This window comes from Vombatus ursinus, unplaced genomic scaffold (genome assembly GCF_900497805.2).
Source record: "Vombatus ursinus unplaced genomic scaffold, bare-nosed wombat genome assembly UNPS02014803.1, whole genome shotgun sequence".
Taxonomy (NCBI): domain Eukaryota; kingdom Metazoa; phylum Chordata; class Mammalia; order Diprotodontia; family Vombatidae; genus Vombatus; species Vombatus ursinus.
This window is the reverse complement of record NW_020954581.1, coordinates 4,593,007-4,611,026: the sequence shown is the minus strand read 5'-3', so window position 1 is coordinate 4,611,026 and position 18,020 is coordinate 4,593,007.

Sequence of the window (18,020 nt, the reverse complement as noted above, 5' to 3'; positions counted from 1 at the left end):
AGAAGAAGAAGAAGAAGAAGAAGAAGAAGAAGAAGAAGAAGAAGAAGGAGAAGAAGGAGAAGAAGGAGAAGAGGAAGAAGAAGAAGAAGAAGAAGAAGAAGAAGAGGTATCAATTATGATCTCAGCAAAGCAGAAGCAAAAATAGACCTAATTAAAATGGAGAAGCAAAGAAAACTGAATGGGAATAGAAAAGGAGTATTGTTGGTGGTGCTCCTTTTCATTCTCTCTCTCCTTTTTTTGGTGAGGCAATTGGGGTTAAGTGACTTGCCCAGAGTCACACAGCTAGTGAGTGTTATGTGTCTGAGGCTGGATTTGAACTCTGGTTCTCCTGACTCGAGAGCCAGAGCTCTATCCACTGTGTCACCTAGTTGCCCCAAATAAAAGCCATTCCCAGTTTTTTTTTTGGTGAGGCAATTGGGGTTAAGTGATTTGCCCAGAGTCACACATGTCCTTTCCATTCTCAAAGAGGAACAATGACATCACAAAGGTGATATCTTGACTTACACATGGATTGGATTTAAGTGAGGCAGAACTGCACGAAGTCATCAGCTTCATTCTCTCCTCAAGTCATTGAAGTCCAAAGACAGGACAAAGGTCAAGATGACTGGTGATGGCCCAGGATGCAATGGGTCAGAAAGGTGTGTACCTTTTTTCTCATTGGTACAAGTCACCTTCACACACACACACACACACACACTCACATGCACACACAAAATGACTGTGTATTAGGGCATAAAGAGGCAACTTGATTGCTCAGTGGATAAAATGCTGGATCTGGTGTCAGGAAGACCTGAGTTCAAATCTGGTCTCATACATTTACTACCCCTGTAACTCTGGGGAATTCACTTAACATCTGTTTGCCTTAATATACAGGAGAAGAAAATGGTAAACCACCCCAGAAGGGGCAGCTAGATGGTACAGTAGATAGAGCACCTGGTCTGGAGTCAGGAAGACCTGAGTTCAAATCCAGTCTCAAACACTTACCAGCTGTGTGACCCTGATCAAGTTACTTAACACTGTCTGCCTCCATCTCCTTATGTGTAAAATGAGTTGGAGAATGAAATGGCAAACCATTCCAGTATCTTTGCCAAAAACAAAACAAAACAAAACAAAAAAACCCAAGTGGAGTAATGAAGAGTTGAACAAGACTGAAATGATTGAATGACAACAATAATTAGGGCTTGAAAACCACACAACCAAAAGCAAAAAAAAAAGCAAAAATATTAAATGTATCCTTTTTAGACCATAATACAATAAAAATCATATTCAATAAAGATCTGAGGAAAAACAGATTAAAAAATCAATTAGAAACTAAATAATCTAAGCCTAAAGAATGAATTGAAAAACAAATCATGGAAGAAGTCTATAATTTCATTTAAGATGACAACAATGAGACAACATACCAATATTTATGGAATGCAGCCAAAGCAGTACTTAGGGGAAAATTTATGCCACTAAATGGTTACATCCATAAAATAGAGAAAGAACAGATCAATGAATTGGGCATGCAATTAAAAATAGAAAAAGAACAAATTAAACATCCTCAATTAAAAATCAAGTGGTAAATTCTGAAAATCAAAGGAGAAATTAATAAAATTGAAAGCAAGAAAACCATTTAATTAATAATAAAACTAGGAGCTGGTTTTATAAAAAAACAATAAAATAGATAAACCATTTGTTAATTTTATTTAAAAAAGAAGAAAATCAAATTATAACTATAAAAATGAAAAGAGTGAATTCACTGCCAATGAGAAGAAACTAAAGCAAATATTAGGAGCTATTTTCCTTCATTGTATGCTAGTAAATCCGACAATTCAAGTGAAATGGATAAATATTTAGAAAAATATAAATTGCCCAGATTAACAGAAGATGAAATAGAATACTTTAATAACCTTATCTTAGAAAAAGAAATTGGACAATCAATAAGCTCCTTAAAAAAATCCCCAGGACTAGATGAATTCACAAGTGAATTATGCCAAACCTTTAAAGAACAATTAATTATAATACCACGTAAAATGTTTGGAAAAATAGGAAAGGAGCCCTACCAAATTCCTTTTACAACTCAAATATGGTGGTTGTTGTTTTTCAGTGATTTAGTCATGTCCAACAATTGGTGACTTCCATGGAGTTTTCTTGGAAAAGATACTGGAATGTTTTACCATTCCCTTCTCTAGTGGATTAAGGCAAACAGAGACTAAGTGACTTGCTGAGGATCATGTAGTTAGTGAATATCTGAGGCTGGATTTCAACTCAGGTCTTCCTGATTCTAGGCCCAGTGGACTAACCACTGAGCCATTTAGATGCCTCCATAAATAAGGTTGCTGATACCTAAGCCAAGGAGAGCCAAAACAGAAAAAGAAAACTATAGATAAATTTCATAGTGAATATTGATGTCAAAATTTTAAGTTAAATATTATGAGGGAGATAATAGCAACACAACACAAATATCCTATACACTATGACTAGATGAGATTTATACAAGGAACGCGGTCCTGGTTCAATATTAGGAAAACTAACAGCATAATTGACCATATCTATGACAAAACTAACATAATCACATAACTATTTCAAAGGACACAGAAAAAGCTTTAGACAAAATATGTCATTCCTATTAAAAACACTAGAAAGCATAGGAATAATTGGAGCTGTCCTTCAAATGGGAAGTAGTATCTAAATTAAAAAAAGAAGATTAGCAAGCATTATATTAATGGGGATAAGCTAGAAGCCTTCCCAATAATATCAGGGGTGAAGCAAAGATATTCCATACCACTACTATTATTCAATATTGCTCTAGAAATACTAGCTATAGCAATAAGAAAAAAAATAAATTGAATAAATTAGAATAGGCAATGGAGAAACAAAACTATCATTCTTCCCAGATGATATTATGGTATCTTTAGAGAGTCAACTAAAAAAAAACTAGTTTAAATAATTAACAAACTTGGCAAATTTGCAGGATATAAAATTATTGTGGTTTGGTGGTTTCAATTGTGTCCAACTCTTCATGACCTCAGTTGAAATTTTTTTGGCAAAGATACTGGAGTGGCTCGCCATTTCCTTCTCTTGTAATTTTTGCATGTGAAGAAACTGAGACAAACAGTTTTAAGTGACTTGTCCAGGGTCACACAGCTAGTAAGTATCTGAGATCACTTTTGAACTCATATCTTCCTGAGTCCAGGCCTGGAATTCTATCCACTGTGCCACTAAGTGCCCTAGGATATAAAGCAAACTCACATAAATCATCAGCATTTCTATAGATTACCAGCAAAGTTCAGCAGGAAGAGAGAGAAAATCTATTTAAAATAATGGCAGATAACATAAAATACCTATGAGTCTACCTGCCAAGACAAACGCAGGAAATATATGAACACAATTATAAAACACTTTTCATACAAATAAAATAAGATTCAAACAATTGGGAAAATATTAATTGCTTATAGGCAGGCCAAGCCAATGTAATAAAAATGACAATTCTACACAAATTAATTTACTTATTCAGTGCCATACCAATCAATTTACAAAAAAAAAATCCAAAAAAAATAACAAAATTCGTGTAGAAGAACAAAAGGTCAAGAATATCTAGGCAATCAATAAAAAAAAAAATGTGAAGTAAGGTGGCTTAGCAGTACCAGATCACAAGCTGTATTGCAAAGCACTAATCATCAAAACAATTTGGTACTGGCTAGGAAATAGAATGGTGGATCAGTAGAATATATTAGGTACACAATATACAGTGGTAAATGATTATAGTAATCTGGTATTTTACAAACACAAAGAAACAAGATTTTTGGACAAGAAATCACTATTTAACAAAAATTGCTGGGAAAACTTGAAAGTAGTTGGGACAAAAAAAACAAAACTAGGTAAAAACGAACATCTAACATTGTATACTGAAATAAAGTGAAAATTGGTGCGTGATTTGGATATGCTGCTATATATCATAAACAAATTAGAAGAACTTGGAATATTTTACTTGTCAGACATATTGATAAGGGAAAAATTTATGAACAACATATAGAGAGCATTACAGGATATAAATAGAGAATTTTGATTATATTCAATTAAATAGTTTTTACACAAATAAGATCAATGCAGTCAAGATTAGGAAGAAAGCGGGAAATTGGTTGCTCTGATAAAGGTCTCATTTTTCAAATATGTAGAGAATTGAGTCAAATGTATAAGAATATGCATCATTTCCCAATTGATCAATGGTCAAAGGATATGAAAGGAAGTTTTCATACGAAAGAAGATGAAATCAAAGGTATCCATAGTCATATGAAATATGCTCTAAATCACTATTGACTTGAATAATGCAAATTAAGACAAATCTGAGGTACCACCTCATACCTATCAGATTGGCTAATAAAACAGAAAAGGAAAATTACAAATGTTTGAGGAGATATAGAAAAATAGAGACACTAATGCACACTGTTGCTAGAGTTGTGAGCTGATCCAATCATTCTGGAGAGCAATTTGGATGTGACCAAAGGATTACAAAACTGTGCATATATTTTGGCCTAGCTACACCACTACTAGGTTTGTACATCATAGAGATAAAAAAGAAAGAAAGAAAAAGGACTTACATGTACAAAACATTTATAACAGCATTTTTGTGGTGGCAAAAAATTGGAATTGAGGGGTCCCATCAATTGAAGAATGGCTGAACTAGTTGTGGTATATAGTTGTAATGGAATCCTATTGTGCTATAAGAAATGAAGAGCAGGATGCTTTAAGAAAAAAACTTGGAAGACTTACAGGAACTGGTGCTAAGTGAAACGAGCAGAACTAGGAGAAAGTTCTACATGGTAACAGCAATGTTGTTTGATGATCAGTTGTGAATTAGCTATTCTCAGGAATACAATGATCTCAGAGAATTGGGAAGGACTTATGATGAAAAATGTCTTCCATCTTCAGAGAAAGAATTGATAAAGTCTGAATGTAGATTGAAGCATACATTTTTACTTTATCATTGTGGATTTTTTTTATCTATGTCAGGTTTGTACAACCTGTGGCATGCCAAAGGATTTCCTCTACATACGAAGGATGATTTCCTCTACAATTTTCATTGGCCGCCTGAAATCCTTTGGCATGCTGCAAGTAGCGTAAGGGTTGTAAGTGGCCTGTGGGTTGTAGGTTGTGCAGGCCTCGTGTGCATTTTCTTTTGCAACAAGGCTAAGATGGAAATGTTTTGCATGATGACACATGTATAATTTGTATCAAGTTACTTGCTTTCTCAGGGAGTGGGGAGAGGGAGAGAGAAAATTTGGACTTCAGAATTTAAAAAAAGAACATTAAATTGTTTTATTTATATGTAATTGAAAAAATAAAACAAAAATTAAATGTAAAAGAATAAAGAAGGAATATGAAGAAGTTCCATCTTATTTGAGAAACTAGAGATGACAACACTGAGGCTGCCCATGTGCAGTGGGCTTATCTAGTCATTGCACCATCTTATAAACATGCTCTTCTCCTGAATTGAGGGGAGCATCTTAATTCACTTCTCTTTTTATTCTTCTTTCCACATTGGAGATGTCACTCATAGGAAGGTCAGTACATACTTGTGGCAGTATTTCTAGAAATGCTTCAAATATGCTATTTTATCATCCCTCAGTATCCTCTTTCAAGGCTATCTCCATAGGGCTACACTATTGGATGCATGGCAGACCCCCTTAACTGTGAAAAGTCCTTAGTTGTTCTTGACACATGCTTTGTATCATGTGAGTTCTGCGGCTTCGGCATCGCTATGATTTTCTGTTCTTTTTCCTCATTTGACTCTAATCCGTCTTTGGAGACGATGAAGCCCAGGTCTTTTTGTATACTTTGAACTCTATTTTGGTCTTATTAAATCTGACTTTGGCTTCACTCAGTCTGTCCGCTGCTTTCCCACATCTTCAGGCACACTCAGAAGTATCTCTCACAGCTATGATCAGACCATCAGAACTGATGGTTATCTCTTAAAAGTCATAGAAGGTTTCGCTTTTTTTTTCCTTTGGGAAACTTCAGACCTAAAGTTTATCCCCAATGGCCTCCTCAGATCAGATTTGCACAAATGATTCATGTCAAGTGCATAAATAGGCGTTCTCCTCAACGAGCTCAGCTTGCCATGACCCATTTTCCTCAGCCCATAGACTGAGGCTATTCTTTTCAGTCAATTTGTTCAGTACATCTTTATTCATCAGATGCCAATTTTTTTTCTAGTGATCTGTGTCACTTTTCAGAGAAAAAAAAATCCTTTACTTGCCATGATAATATCATTTACATAACATTTATTCCATAAGAGGCAGCATGGTTTGGAGGCCAGGATGAAGTGACCTCTGACACGTACTAGTTGTGTGATTGCCTAGTCAAGTCATTTAAACTGTCAGTGCTCTACACAAATTTCTTAATCTTTAAGTTGCAGAAAAGGTTCTGACTTACCTTTGGGGGAAAGAAGGAATGAAGGAAAGGAAGGAAAGAAAAAAGGAAGGAAGGAAGGAAAGAAGGAAGGAAGGAAGGAAGGAAGGAAGGAAGGAAGGAAGGAAAGAAGGAAGGAAGGAGAAAGGGAAAAGGGAGGGAGATGAGAAAGAGGGGAGGGAAAAAAGGAAGGAAGGAAGGAGGGGGAAGAAAAGACAGGGGGGAGAGAAGGAGGAAAGAAGGAAGGAATAAAGGAGAAATGAAAGGAAGGGTAAGCATTTATTAAGTGGTTACCATGTATCAGTTGCTATCTTAAGCCCTTTACAAAAACTTTCGCCATCGATCCTCACAACAGCACTGGAAGGTTAGTGCTATTATTATCCCCATTTTTCGACTGAGTAAACTAAGGCAAACAGTTTAAGTGACTTGGTCAGAGTCACACAAGCAATAAATGTCTGAGGTCTTATTTGAAATCAGGTCTTCCTGAGCCCAGGCCTGGTACTCCATCCAGTACACTATCTAGCAGGCTAGAGAAATTTCCCATACCACTGAAATCATTGAATCCGATCCTAAATCTATCTTATATTTTGTAATAATATAATTACATATTTTAGCTTGTGAATTTCAGAGTTTTACAGATTTACATCTGTATCCATGACCTAAAGGAGGGACTCTTCAGGGGCTCAGTACTTTCTAATAGCAGATTTATACATAAAGTAAATGCAGAGAGAGAGCTAACTTTAAAGAGAGCCAAACTCCTACAAACTCAATGCAATTCAACAGCCATTTTCTAAGTACCTACTATGTGCCAAGCACTGAGCTAGGGATGCAAGACTAAAACAGTGTCTGCCTTTAAGGAGCTTACATTCTCTTGGAGTCGTATGACATGTATAGCAGTAAGCAAATACACTAAATACAAGGTATAAACCTGGACACAAGAAAAGCTGAGTTCAAATTCTCTCTCTGATACCTACTAGCTCAGTGACACTGAGTAAGTAACTCCAGTTCTCTCAATCTCAATTTTCTAAAATCCATCTATAAAATGGATGTAATAGCAGCACCCATCTCACAGGGTTGTGAGGATCAGGTGACATTTTGTTGTTGTTTGATCATTTTCAGTTATGTCTGACTCTTTCTGATCCTATTCGGGGTTTTCTTGACAAAGATATAATTGTTTGCCATTTCCTTCTCCAGCTCATTTTACAAATGAAGAAACTGAAACAAACAGGGTTAAGTGATTTGTCCAGGGTTACACAATTGTTGAGTGTCTGAGGCCAGATTTGAACTCAGGAAGATGAACCTTCCTGACTTCAGGCATAGCACTCTCTCTATTGTACCACTTAGCCGCTTGGATGACATAATATATCTCATAATATATCTTTGTAAACCTTCCCACACTGAGTATAAATGGGAGCTGTAAGGTCAAGTCTTTCTCTGGAAAATTTCAAGAGGGAGTGGCCTGTGCTCTGGAGGCACAAAATAGTGACTGGATAGAGTGGTGTATTTGGGCAAGAAACTAGAGAAAGACAGCTTTTATTTCAAAAGATCTTCCACAAAATTCTGTCCCCATTTTTGGGGGGTTAGGCAATGGGGTTAAATGACTTGCCCAGGGTCACACAGCTAGTAAGTGTTACGTGTCTAAGGCCAGATTTGAACTCAGATCCTCCTGACTCCAAGGCTGGAGCTCTATCCACTATGCCACCTAGCTGCCACTGTCCCCACTTTTTTAAATGAGTCCTGTGTTTTTCTTAGGAGCTCCTTACTAGGAAATTAGTTCTACCAATGCAGGGAAACACCTCAAAAACTTATGGTCTTTAAGAGAGTGATCCTAATCACCAAGAAGTTACATGACCTAACCCTGGTCATACCAACAATATTTGACCTAGGTAGAACACAAGCCCAGGTCTTTCTGACCCTTGATACCAGTTCTTTATTGACTATACCATATTCTGTTTTCTCTACTTATATTTTCCTCTTTTCTTTTTTTACCTCATGTCTTTTGACTCCCTTTTCTGTCTTCTTTTTGAAACATTCCTCTCATAATTCTCCAGCTTTCCATTCACCTCCACGTCCCTCTGAAAGTCTTCTGCTTTACTTTAGCACAAGTTTAATCTTGGCTTCCTTACTCAATATCCATACTAACTTCTCATTTTCTTTCTTTCCTATCAGCATTGCTCCCTTCCCTTCACCCCTGGTCTTGTCCTCTAGAGGAGGTTTTGGAAACTTAAATTGTTGTTGTTTATACTTGATTCTCAAAGAAGATAACTGACATCACAAGGGTGATGTCTTGACTTACGAGTGAATTGGATTTAAGAGAGGCAGAGCTGTGCAAAGTCATCAGCCTCACTCTCTCCTCCAGGGTTATCTGAGTCCAATGATAAGACATAAGTCAGGGTGACTGGCAATGGCCCTGGTTGCAGTGGAAGACCCTGGCCTTTTTAAGCTAAGTTCTTTCCCAGGTCTCAGTTTGTCTACAGCAACACCCATTCAGTGATTTAAGGGTAGGTAAGAATTGAGACAAAAGATGTCCTAGTTTGGTTACTCAAAAGAATCAATCTGAGAGAGGAAGATTAAACCTCTATTTTTCACCTGGGGTTTTTTAGTGACCAAATGATCATGAGGAAACCAAGGCACACAGAGGTTGAATGATTTGTTCAGGCTCACATGACTAGTAAGTTTCTGAGGAAGGCTTGATCTCAGGTCTTCATGCTTCTCAGTTCAACATTCTATCTATTGTACCTCTAGTTGTGTCTCATAAGGTATCAAACGTGATCCTTACAATAGCCCTTTGGTATTATTATTTCCATTTTCTAGATGAGAAAACAAAGGCTGAGAGAAATTAAACAGCTTGTCCAGAATCACACAGCTGGTGCCTGGGGCAGTATTTGACCTCAGTTCTTCTTGACTCCCATCTCAGCTCTCCATTCCCTATACCACCTAGCTATCCCTAACAACAGGTCAGGGTTTAGAGTGTTCTGAACCATCATTGGCGTCTGGAAACATGGGACAATAGCCTGCAGTTTGCCTAATAGAAATGAGCTAGGGGAGGGTGGGAGATGGGATAAATGGTGACACTATAAATTCACCTGGAAAATGGTTGTGAGAGGGCACAAGCTAGAGGTAGAGAAAGAACCAGGCCTATTTCAGAAAGGAAAAGAGAGACAGCGGGGAATGGCAAGAAAAGGACTCAGGAAAGTAAAAGGTTGGAAGATTATAGAAATAAAAAATGACAGGAGATAGTTGTAGGGAGAGGAAAAGAAGACATAAGGAGTCCATGAGGTCCTTTCATCAATTGTGTTGCCTGGAGGGTTAGAGAGCAAAGTTAAACACTGAACAATGTGAACTAACTTTTCTTCGTATGTAAAGTGAATCACGTGATCTCCCCCCACTCAAATGTAGCTGTTTTTGAGACGTAACCAAACAGATGCTTAAATGATGTATAAATGCTGATGAGTAATTGCTGCTGCTGACAGAATGGCCGGGGAAGGGGTGGGTGTTCGCACAAATGGAGAGGCACCATATGAGCTTAGAGGCAACAACCAACATCTGCGGCCCACAGCTCAGAGGGGGATATCAGCCTCTCTCCCATTCCTAGGCTGCCCACAGGTGTCAGATAGAAAGCAGAGAGTGCCTAGCCCTCTGGGCTGGTGCTCACTAAAGTAGTCGTTATTCCGTGGCTATAGAGCTGAGTGTGTTGACAGGAGAGAGAAAGCATGAAACGTTAAGTCAAAAGAAATTACAAAGAAACACTCTTTCTGTGTCTAAGGTGGATGATTTACTGTATGGATGAAAAATAGTAGACTAAAATCACTGTTCATGGAACATATCGATGCATATTAGTGTATGTAGGGTGTCCCATAAGTTGCAGTTTAATTTTAAGTTTCAATAGCTTTAAAAGCTAAAAACTACACTAAGACTTTTGGGACAGCCTGTAAAATATATGTCTTAGAGTACATAAATGTTTTAGAAATGGAAATGGAAGGAATCTATGTATTAATTTTTATCAAAAGGACAACGAAGCCATATGATGCCTCCTTAATAGCAAGCCACAAAGTTATTTAATATGCTTTCGCATGTAAAGACATTAGCATATGGACTAGAAACAGAGCTCCCAGAGGAATAGATGGATGAAGGTCTGCAGTTGTACCAGTCCCTTATTATCATGGGTAGCTAGGTGGCATAGTACCTAGAACTGGGTCTGAAGGCCAATAGATGTGAGTTCAAATCTAGCCTCAGACACTTACTTATCTTGGTGACTTTGGACGAGTCATTTAGCCTCTGTTTGCCTCAGTTTCCTCATCTGTATAATAATAGCACCCATTCCCAAAGGTGGATGTGAGGATCAAATGAAATAATATTTGTAAAGTGCTTAGCACATAGTCAGGATTATATAAATGTTAACCATTATTAATATTAGTGGTACCAGGAATAGGTAGGATATGGCACAACAGTTCAAATTTCACTGGTGCAGGGCTAAATACTAGATAGAACTAATGGGAAAGGTTAAATAGAGAAACCCTCAAGCACAAATCACAAGAGGAAATCAATTCAACTCGATAGAATTTCAGAAGCTTTTATCATAATGAAAAGGAAGAGGTCTAGGCAGGGTGGGTCTTGAGGAAAGAGAGATACAGAATGGGAACTTGGCAGCTCTTAGCAAGCCATCAAAATCTTGCTGTGGGGTAACCTGATGTTGGTCTATAAGCAGAAGGCTAGGCAAATAAGTAGTCAGGCTCCAATAGACCTAGCAGTAAGTAGTACACGCTATGGCCCCCACACACAAGGACTGAGCCTGGGAAATAGAACTCGTCCTCATGAGGACTGTTGGGAATGAGAGACACTGTTCACAAAATAATCAGGTATTGGAAAAGTTACCTGGCCAATACGCTAAGCCAAAAGGAACAAGACTAAGACCTGGTCATTACAAACTAAAGTACAAAAAGTTTTCTTAGCAGAGACAATAGAAAAGTCCAATGACCAGAAATGGTTATGGTTCAAAATATGAACAGAAGCAAGGTTAATTTAGGTTAATTGTTTTCTTTAATTTTTTTGAAGAATTTATTTAAAAATCTGGGGTAGCTAGGTGGTGGAGTAGATAGAGCTCTGGCCTTGGCGTCAGGAGGACCTGAGTTCAAATCAGGCCTCAGACACTTGACACTTAACTAGCTGTGTGACCTTAGGCAGGTCATTTAACCCCGGTTGCCTAGCCAAAAAAAAAAAAAGTTTAAAAAAATTATTTATTTAAAAATCTGTCATTCTCCAAGTAGTCGTTTCCTTCAGAGCTTTAAGATGGCCATTCACCAAAAGGTGAAATGCATTATTTTTTATCAGGCTAGACTCTCCAGGGCATCCAAATTTTACTTTTTGAAAAGAATATTTTGTTTTCCTAACTGGGAGAGCTGATAGTTGAAGCAATAGAGGGATGAATTTATGCATCAAACTCTCATTTAAGGAAAATCTAATTGATATTTAGTTTGGATACTTGGAATATTGCAAAAGCCTGCCCAGTGATCTCCCTGCCTCAAGTGTCTCCTGCCTCCAGTCCCTCCTCCACTCAGCCACCAAAGCGATTTTCTTAAATCAGAGGTCTGACCATGTCATCCAGTGACTTCCTTTCACCTTCACTATAAAACAGAAAATATTCTATTTGGATTTCAAAGCCCTCCATAACCTATCTCCCTCATCCAACCTTTCCAGTCTTCTTATACCTTAACGCCCTATGCATAGTCTGTGTGGTTTGTCCTTCATTCTCGAAGAGGACCATAACATCAGGGAGATGATAGTGCATTGACACTGGCTTTCCTATCCTTTGACCAACATCCTCCCTCTCCCACCTATGGGCCTTTGCAATGGCTGTCCCTCATGCCAGGAGTGCTCTCTCTCTCTTCATTTTTACCTCTTGGCTTCTCTGGCTTCCTTCAAGTTCCAGCTAAAATCCCTTCTTTGATAGGTAACATTTCTCAATCCCAACCCCATCTCCTCCTTAATTTCAATGCTTTCTCTTTTTTGATTCTGCAATTTATACAGTCTATATATTGTTTATATATGGTCATTTTAATGGCATCTCTCCCAATTATACCCTTAACTCCTTGGAAGCAGGAATTATCTTTTACCTTTCTTTGTATACTCAGAGTTTAGCACAGTGCCTGACATATTAGGTACTTAATAAATGTTTATTGACTGACTCAAAATGGGGGGGGGAGGAAGGATATGTGAATACATGTTTTCAAGACATATTCAATATTCTTAAGACTCAAATGTTATAGACTCTTTAACTCTTCAGGAGTAAAAGGTTATTAGTCCAAAAGCCAGCTTTAAAAAATCACAGAATATTTTAGTTAGAAGGGATGTCAGTGATGGATAATTATGCATCCCAGAATCACAGGATTTGAGAATTAGAATCACTTAATGATTCTTCCTAAACTCCTTCCTGAACAAGAATCCCCTTCCATAGCCCTAGAACATTTTCAATAGTCAAAGAAAGATTAAATCAAAGCAAAAAGAAAAAAGAAGTTCAAAAGGAGATACCAAAAGGACATTTAAATAACCTTGTTAAGTTTAATAAACACTTTTAGTAGCAAACTGTATCTTAGCAGCTTTGTGGTCTCATATGTAGTCATCATCCCTGTTCTTTGTTTATTGAAATATTTGAATTTTTATAATTAAGTTCATAATAAAAATTCAATTAAGAAGATATTCCCCATCTACAACATATCTAGAAAGTGGCCAATAAATGTTTACAAAAACTTCCAAAAAAGGGAATTGACTACCTCCCAATACAGCCTATTCTGTTGCCAACATAGTCAACCTGTAGTCTTATAAATGAAAAAAAAAATTAGTCTCAGAGAAGTTAAATGATTTGTCCAAGGTCACACAGCAAGTTAGAGGTGGTACTTCCTCTTACATAAAATATTTATCTGGCCATCAGTGGAGCTGCATTCATTTGTAATATTTCACAACAGTGGAGCATATGTGAAACCCTCTAATGACTGTTGATTAAAGTCATAATGGAAAGAAACTGCTTTAAGTTGTGTTGTAGAAATGTGCCTTTATCCTTTGATGCAGAAATGGAATCAATGAAAGAATCTGGAAATTGAATATCAGGTTTCATGGGAATTTTTGTTAAAGGACTATACCTCAACCCCAAAACAGGCATATATTATGTCTATACATAGGCATATACATATACATATGCATACACATATACATATATATGTATATGTGTGTGTGTGTATATATACATATATGTAGTTGGGGTACAACTAGGTGGCTCAGTGGATAGAGCACCAGACCCTGAAGGCTCATCTTCAATCATCTTCGTGAGTTCAAATACGGCTTCAGACATTTACTAGCTGCATCACCCTGGGAAAGTCACTTAATCCTCCTTGCCTCAGTTTCCTCATTTGTAAACATGAGCTAGAGAAGGAAATGACAAACCACTCCAGTGTCTCTGACACAAAAACCCCAAATGGAATTACAAAGAGTCAGATATGACTGAAAACAACTGAACAACAAAAAATGTACATGTGGTCTCCTCTGATAGATTGTAAGTTTCTTGATTGCAGGACCTGTTTTCCTTTTGTCTTTTTATTTCTGGTATGTAACACAGTGCTTGGCACATATCAGGTGTTCAATAAATACTTATTGTTTAATTGATTGAATGAATCTAGAACAGGATGAAACCTTAAAGATCCTATAGCCCCCCCCCACACACACACACACTATGCGCACACACACACAACCCTTTGCTGGCTCATGAACCATGTTCCATCTTTTAATTATAGGTGTTACCAAAGAATCTGGCTCATTTCTTCCTTTCTACTGTATCCCTTGGTAGGTCCTCTCCCACTGGTCATCCCAGTTCAACCATCAAGTTCAGCCCAGAGCTATACATTTAGCCTCATTTTCTCTCTTGAAAAGTTTTTATCTTCCCTTGACTTAGACACCTTCTTTTGATGTTGTTAGTATTCCAAATTAAATGTGTTCAGAATTGCATTCATTATGTACCACCACCAAATCTCTCCCTTCTCTAGGTTTCTGTGTCTTTTTCTCTATCTACTAGTCCCCTGGTTAAATTTTAGGAGTCATGTTTGACTTTTCTTTCCCTTTTCCTGACTCTGTAGTCAATAAATCACCAGGTTCTATCAATTCGACTTCTATGGAACTTCTTTAATCAGTTCCTTTCTTTAAATCTCATGGCCACTATTCTAGTTTTGGCCCTCATTGCCTTTCAACTAATCTGCGATGATCTCTTAAAGGATTTTCCTGCCTCAGTCTCCCTTCTCCCATTTTTAACATTAAAATACCAGAATGATCTTCCTAATGCAAAAAAAAATGCCTTCAGTGGTTCCATAATAAGTATAGATAAAATGGTAGTTGTGAGGATATAATGAGAAAATATTTGTAAAGCACTTACTACCATGCTTTGTACAAAATAGGTGTTTGATAAATGCTTGTTCACATCCTCTCACCTCCCCAAGTGACTATTCAATCTTTCTCACTATAAGTCATCATCCAAAATAATATTCAGTGAACATTGTTTAGTACTACCTAGTACATACTCTAGGTTCTGGGGGGAAAAAATATTAAATGGAAGGAAGGTGAAGGGAATTTGCTTTTATATAGCACCTATTATGTGCCAGGTACTGTGCTCAATGCTTTATAAATATTATCTCATGTGATCCATGCAAGAACTCTGGGATGTAGGAGCTATTATTGTTCCCATTTTACAGATAAGGAAACTGAAGTAAACACAGGTTAAGTGGCTTGCCCCAGGATCACACAGCTAATAAGTGTCAGAGGTCCAATAAGGTCAGTGCTCTACCCATTGTACCACCTAACTGCCTTATTTAAAAAGATTAAGAAAAAATCAATCATTGTCTTGAAGTTAGTTGCCAGTAGAGGATGAGAGTACAATAAATACTTCAATAACTATCATACAAGGTGGAACATGATAAATGCATGAGAGAGATATAATCAAAATATTCTTCAAGGTCCCAAGAAGGAGAGGTCAGCTCCATTCATAAAAATGACTCACAGGTTAACTTTGTTAACTCCTCCTTCAGATGCCTTCACCAAACAGTGGTTTCCTCAAATTGTATTATTACAGTTTTAACATAGAAAAAAAATATATATATATATATATATTCCCATGCAGTAAAAATGCATATAATGCTCACAAAGAGTCATAAAAAGGTCACTTTATCACAGTGCCAGAAACACATGGAAGTTACAGGCAGGAAAATCTGAAATATTTCAACTGAAATAGAGCTGAAACCTAATTAGTACAAAAAAGGAATTCCCCTGAAGTAACTGCATTATTCAAATTCACATAGCATATTTTCTTTGGATAGGAACTGATTGCTATATTTTATATACTTTTAACTTCAAATGATGTTTTCTAATCTTAAGAGCTGCCAAAAAGGGCATCAAGTTTTACCATGATTGGAAATGTTCAATGAGAGGCTGGAAATCTGTTACTGTGGATGTCATGAAGGGCATTTGTGTTTCAGCTATGGGCTTGGATTAACAATGCTGCTGATTGCCCAGAGCAGGATGAGAGGGAGTGGAGGGGTTGGGGGGAAAGGAAGAGGGCAATTACTTGTTAGGAAGACCTTGTTCTTCCTTCTGGTTCTTTCTAGTTATGTAATCATAAGCATATATAAACAACTCCTCTGAATTCTCTATAAAGCAGAGATTATAAAATTCATAGGGCCTACCTTATAGAATTGATGTAAAACTCACACGAGATAATATGTTAAGCATCTTGCAAATGTGAAAGTATTTTACATATCTATCTTTATATATATATATACATATACATATATATACATGTCTATCTATATTTATATCTATATCCCGATTGACAGTTAATCAAGAGCCTGTTTTGTTCCAGGCACCAGGTAAGGGCATAAGAATCCAAAGACCAAAACAGACTAGTTCCCACTCACAAAAAGCTTATATCATCAAAAGAGAAATAACTTATATACATATAAATGGAGTTATCAAACTCTTAAGATCATATACTCCTATGATAGTTTCCATATTATAGCACACAGCATACACAGTTTATGTCATATCATGTTTTATTACTAAATCTTTTCTTATTCTATATTTATACTTGCATGTTGTAAATTATTTTGGTCATGCAATCAACAAGCACATATTAATAATAGCTAGAATTTAAATTGTGCTGCAAAGTTTGCCAACTCCCTATTGGCTATCTCAAACTAAATCTCTCTTAGAAATATTGAACTTAACATTCTCCCCCATTATCTTTACTGCCAAACATTCCTCTCTTTCTAACATTCGCATGAAAGAAATACCATCTTATTGCCTACGAAGACAGTATCAACCTCGCAGCCACTCAGGCTTGCTAGCTCAGTGTCACCCTCGACTCTTAGCTCTCCCTCCCTGCTCATATCCAAATGCTTGTTTTGTCCCTCATTCCTACCTTCCCATCTCTCTTATTTTCTCCCTTCTCTTCCCCAACATTGCCACAACCTCGGTGCAGTCCCTTTGCAATGGCTCACTTGTTGGTCTCCCTGTCACAAGGCTCTCCCCGCTACAACATATCCTCCACTCAGGTGTAAAAGTGGCTTTCCTAAAATATGTCTGACCACATCAACCCACTACTCAACTATTGGCTTCCTGTTACCTGAAGGATCAAAAATAAAATCCTCGGTTTGCCTTTCAAAGCCCTCCATAAACTGCTCTGTACCTTATCTGGCCTTCTTATACCTCCCTTTCTTCCACGTATTCTTAGATTCAGTGCCCGTGGACTCCTTACTCTTCCTCAAACAAGATACTTTAAATTCCTGACTCTGGGGGCTTTCACTGGCTGTCACCCATTGCCTGGAATGTTCTCTCTCTTCACCTCATCTCTACAACCTAGTCTCCCTGGCTTAATTCAAGTTCGAGCTAAAATCCCTCCTTATTCAAGAAGGCTTCCCCAATCTCCCATAAGGCCAATGTCTGCCCTTTGTTGGTTACCCCCAATTTATCCTCTCTATGTCTTCTTTATATGGTTGTTTGCATGTTATCCCCTCCATTAGATTATGATCTGCTAGAGCCTGGGGAGTATCCTTTGACTTTCTTTGTATCTGCAGTTCTTTGCATAGTGCCTGGTACATGTCAGGTGCTTCATAAATGTTTATTGCCTCACTGACTAGATGATTTCCTTTGATCCTCAAGACAACCCTGTGAGAAAGGTGTTAATATAATCACCCTTTAACAGATGAGAAAACTCAGCTGGGAGAAGTTGAATGAGTTGCCCAGGGTAACAGAGCTAGTATCTGGGGAAGAAATGAACTCAAGTATTTCTGAGACCAAAGCTAACACTCTATTCTCTCTGATACCTATTAAGTGGCATTGCACTAAGCATTGTATATACAAGGTAAGAACAAACAAACAAACATACAAACAAAAAATTCTTGCCTTCAAAAAGTGTACATTGTAATAGGGAGGAGGGGAAAATAACATATAAATATACATAAATAACAATGAACCAACACATTATAGGCAGAATAGATGGACTCTAATCTGTCTATATCTTGGCCTAGTTTTCTGAAGGATCTCTCAATGCAAAGATAGAAGCAACATTTTTGTTTCTAATCCCTTCTACTGCT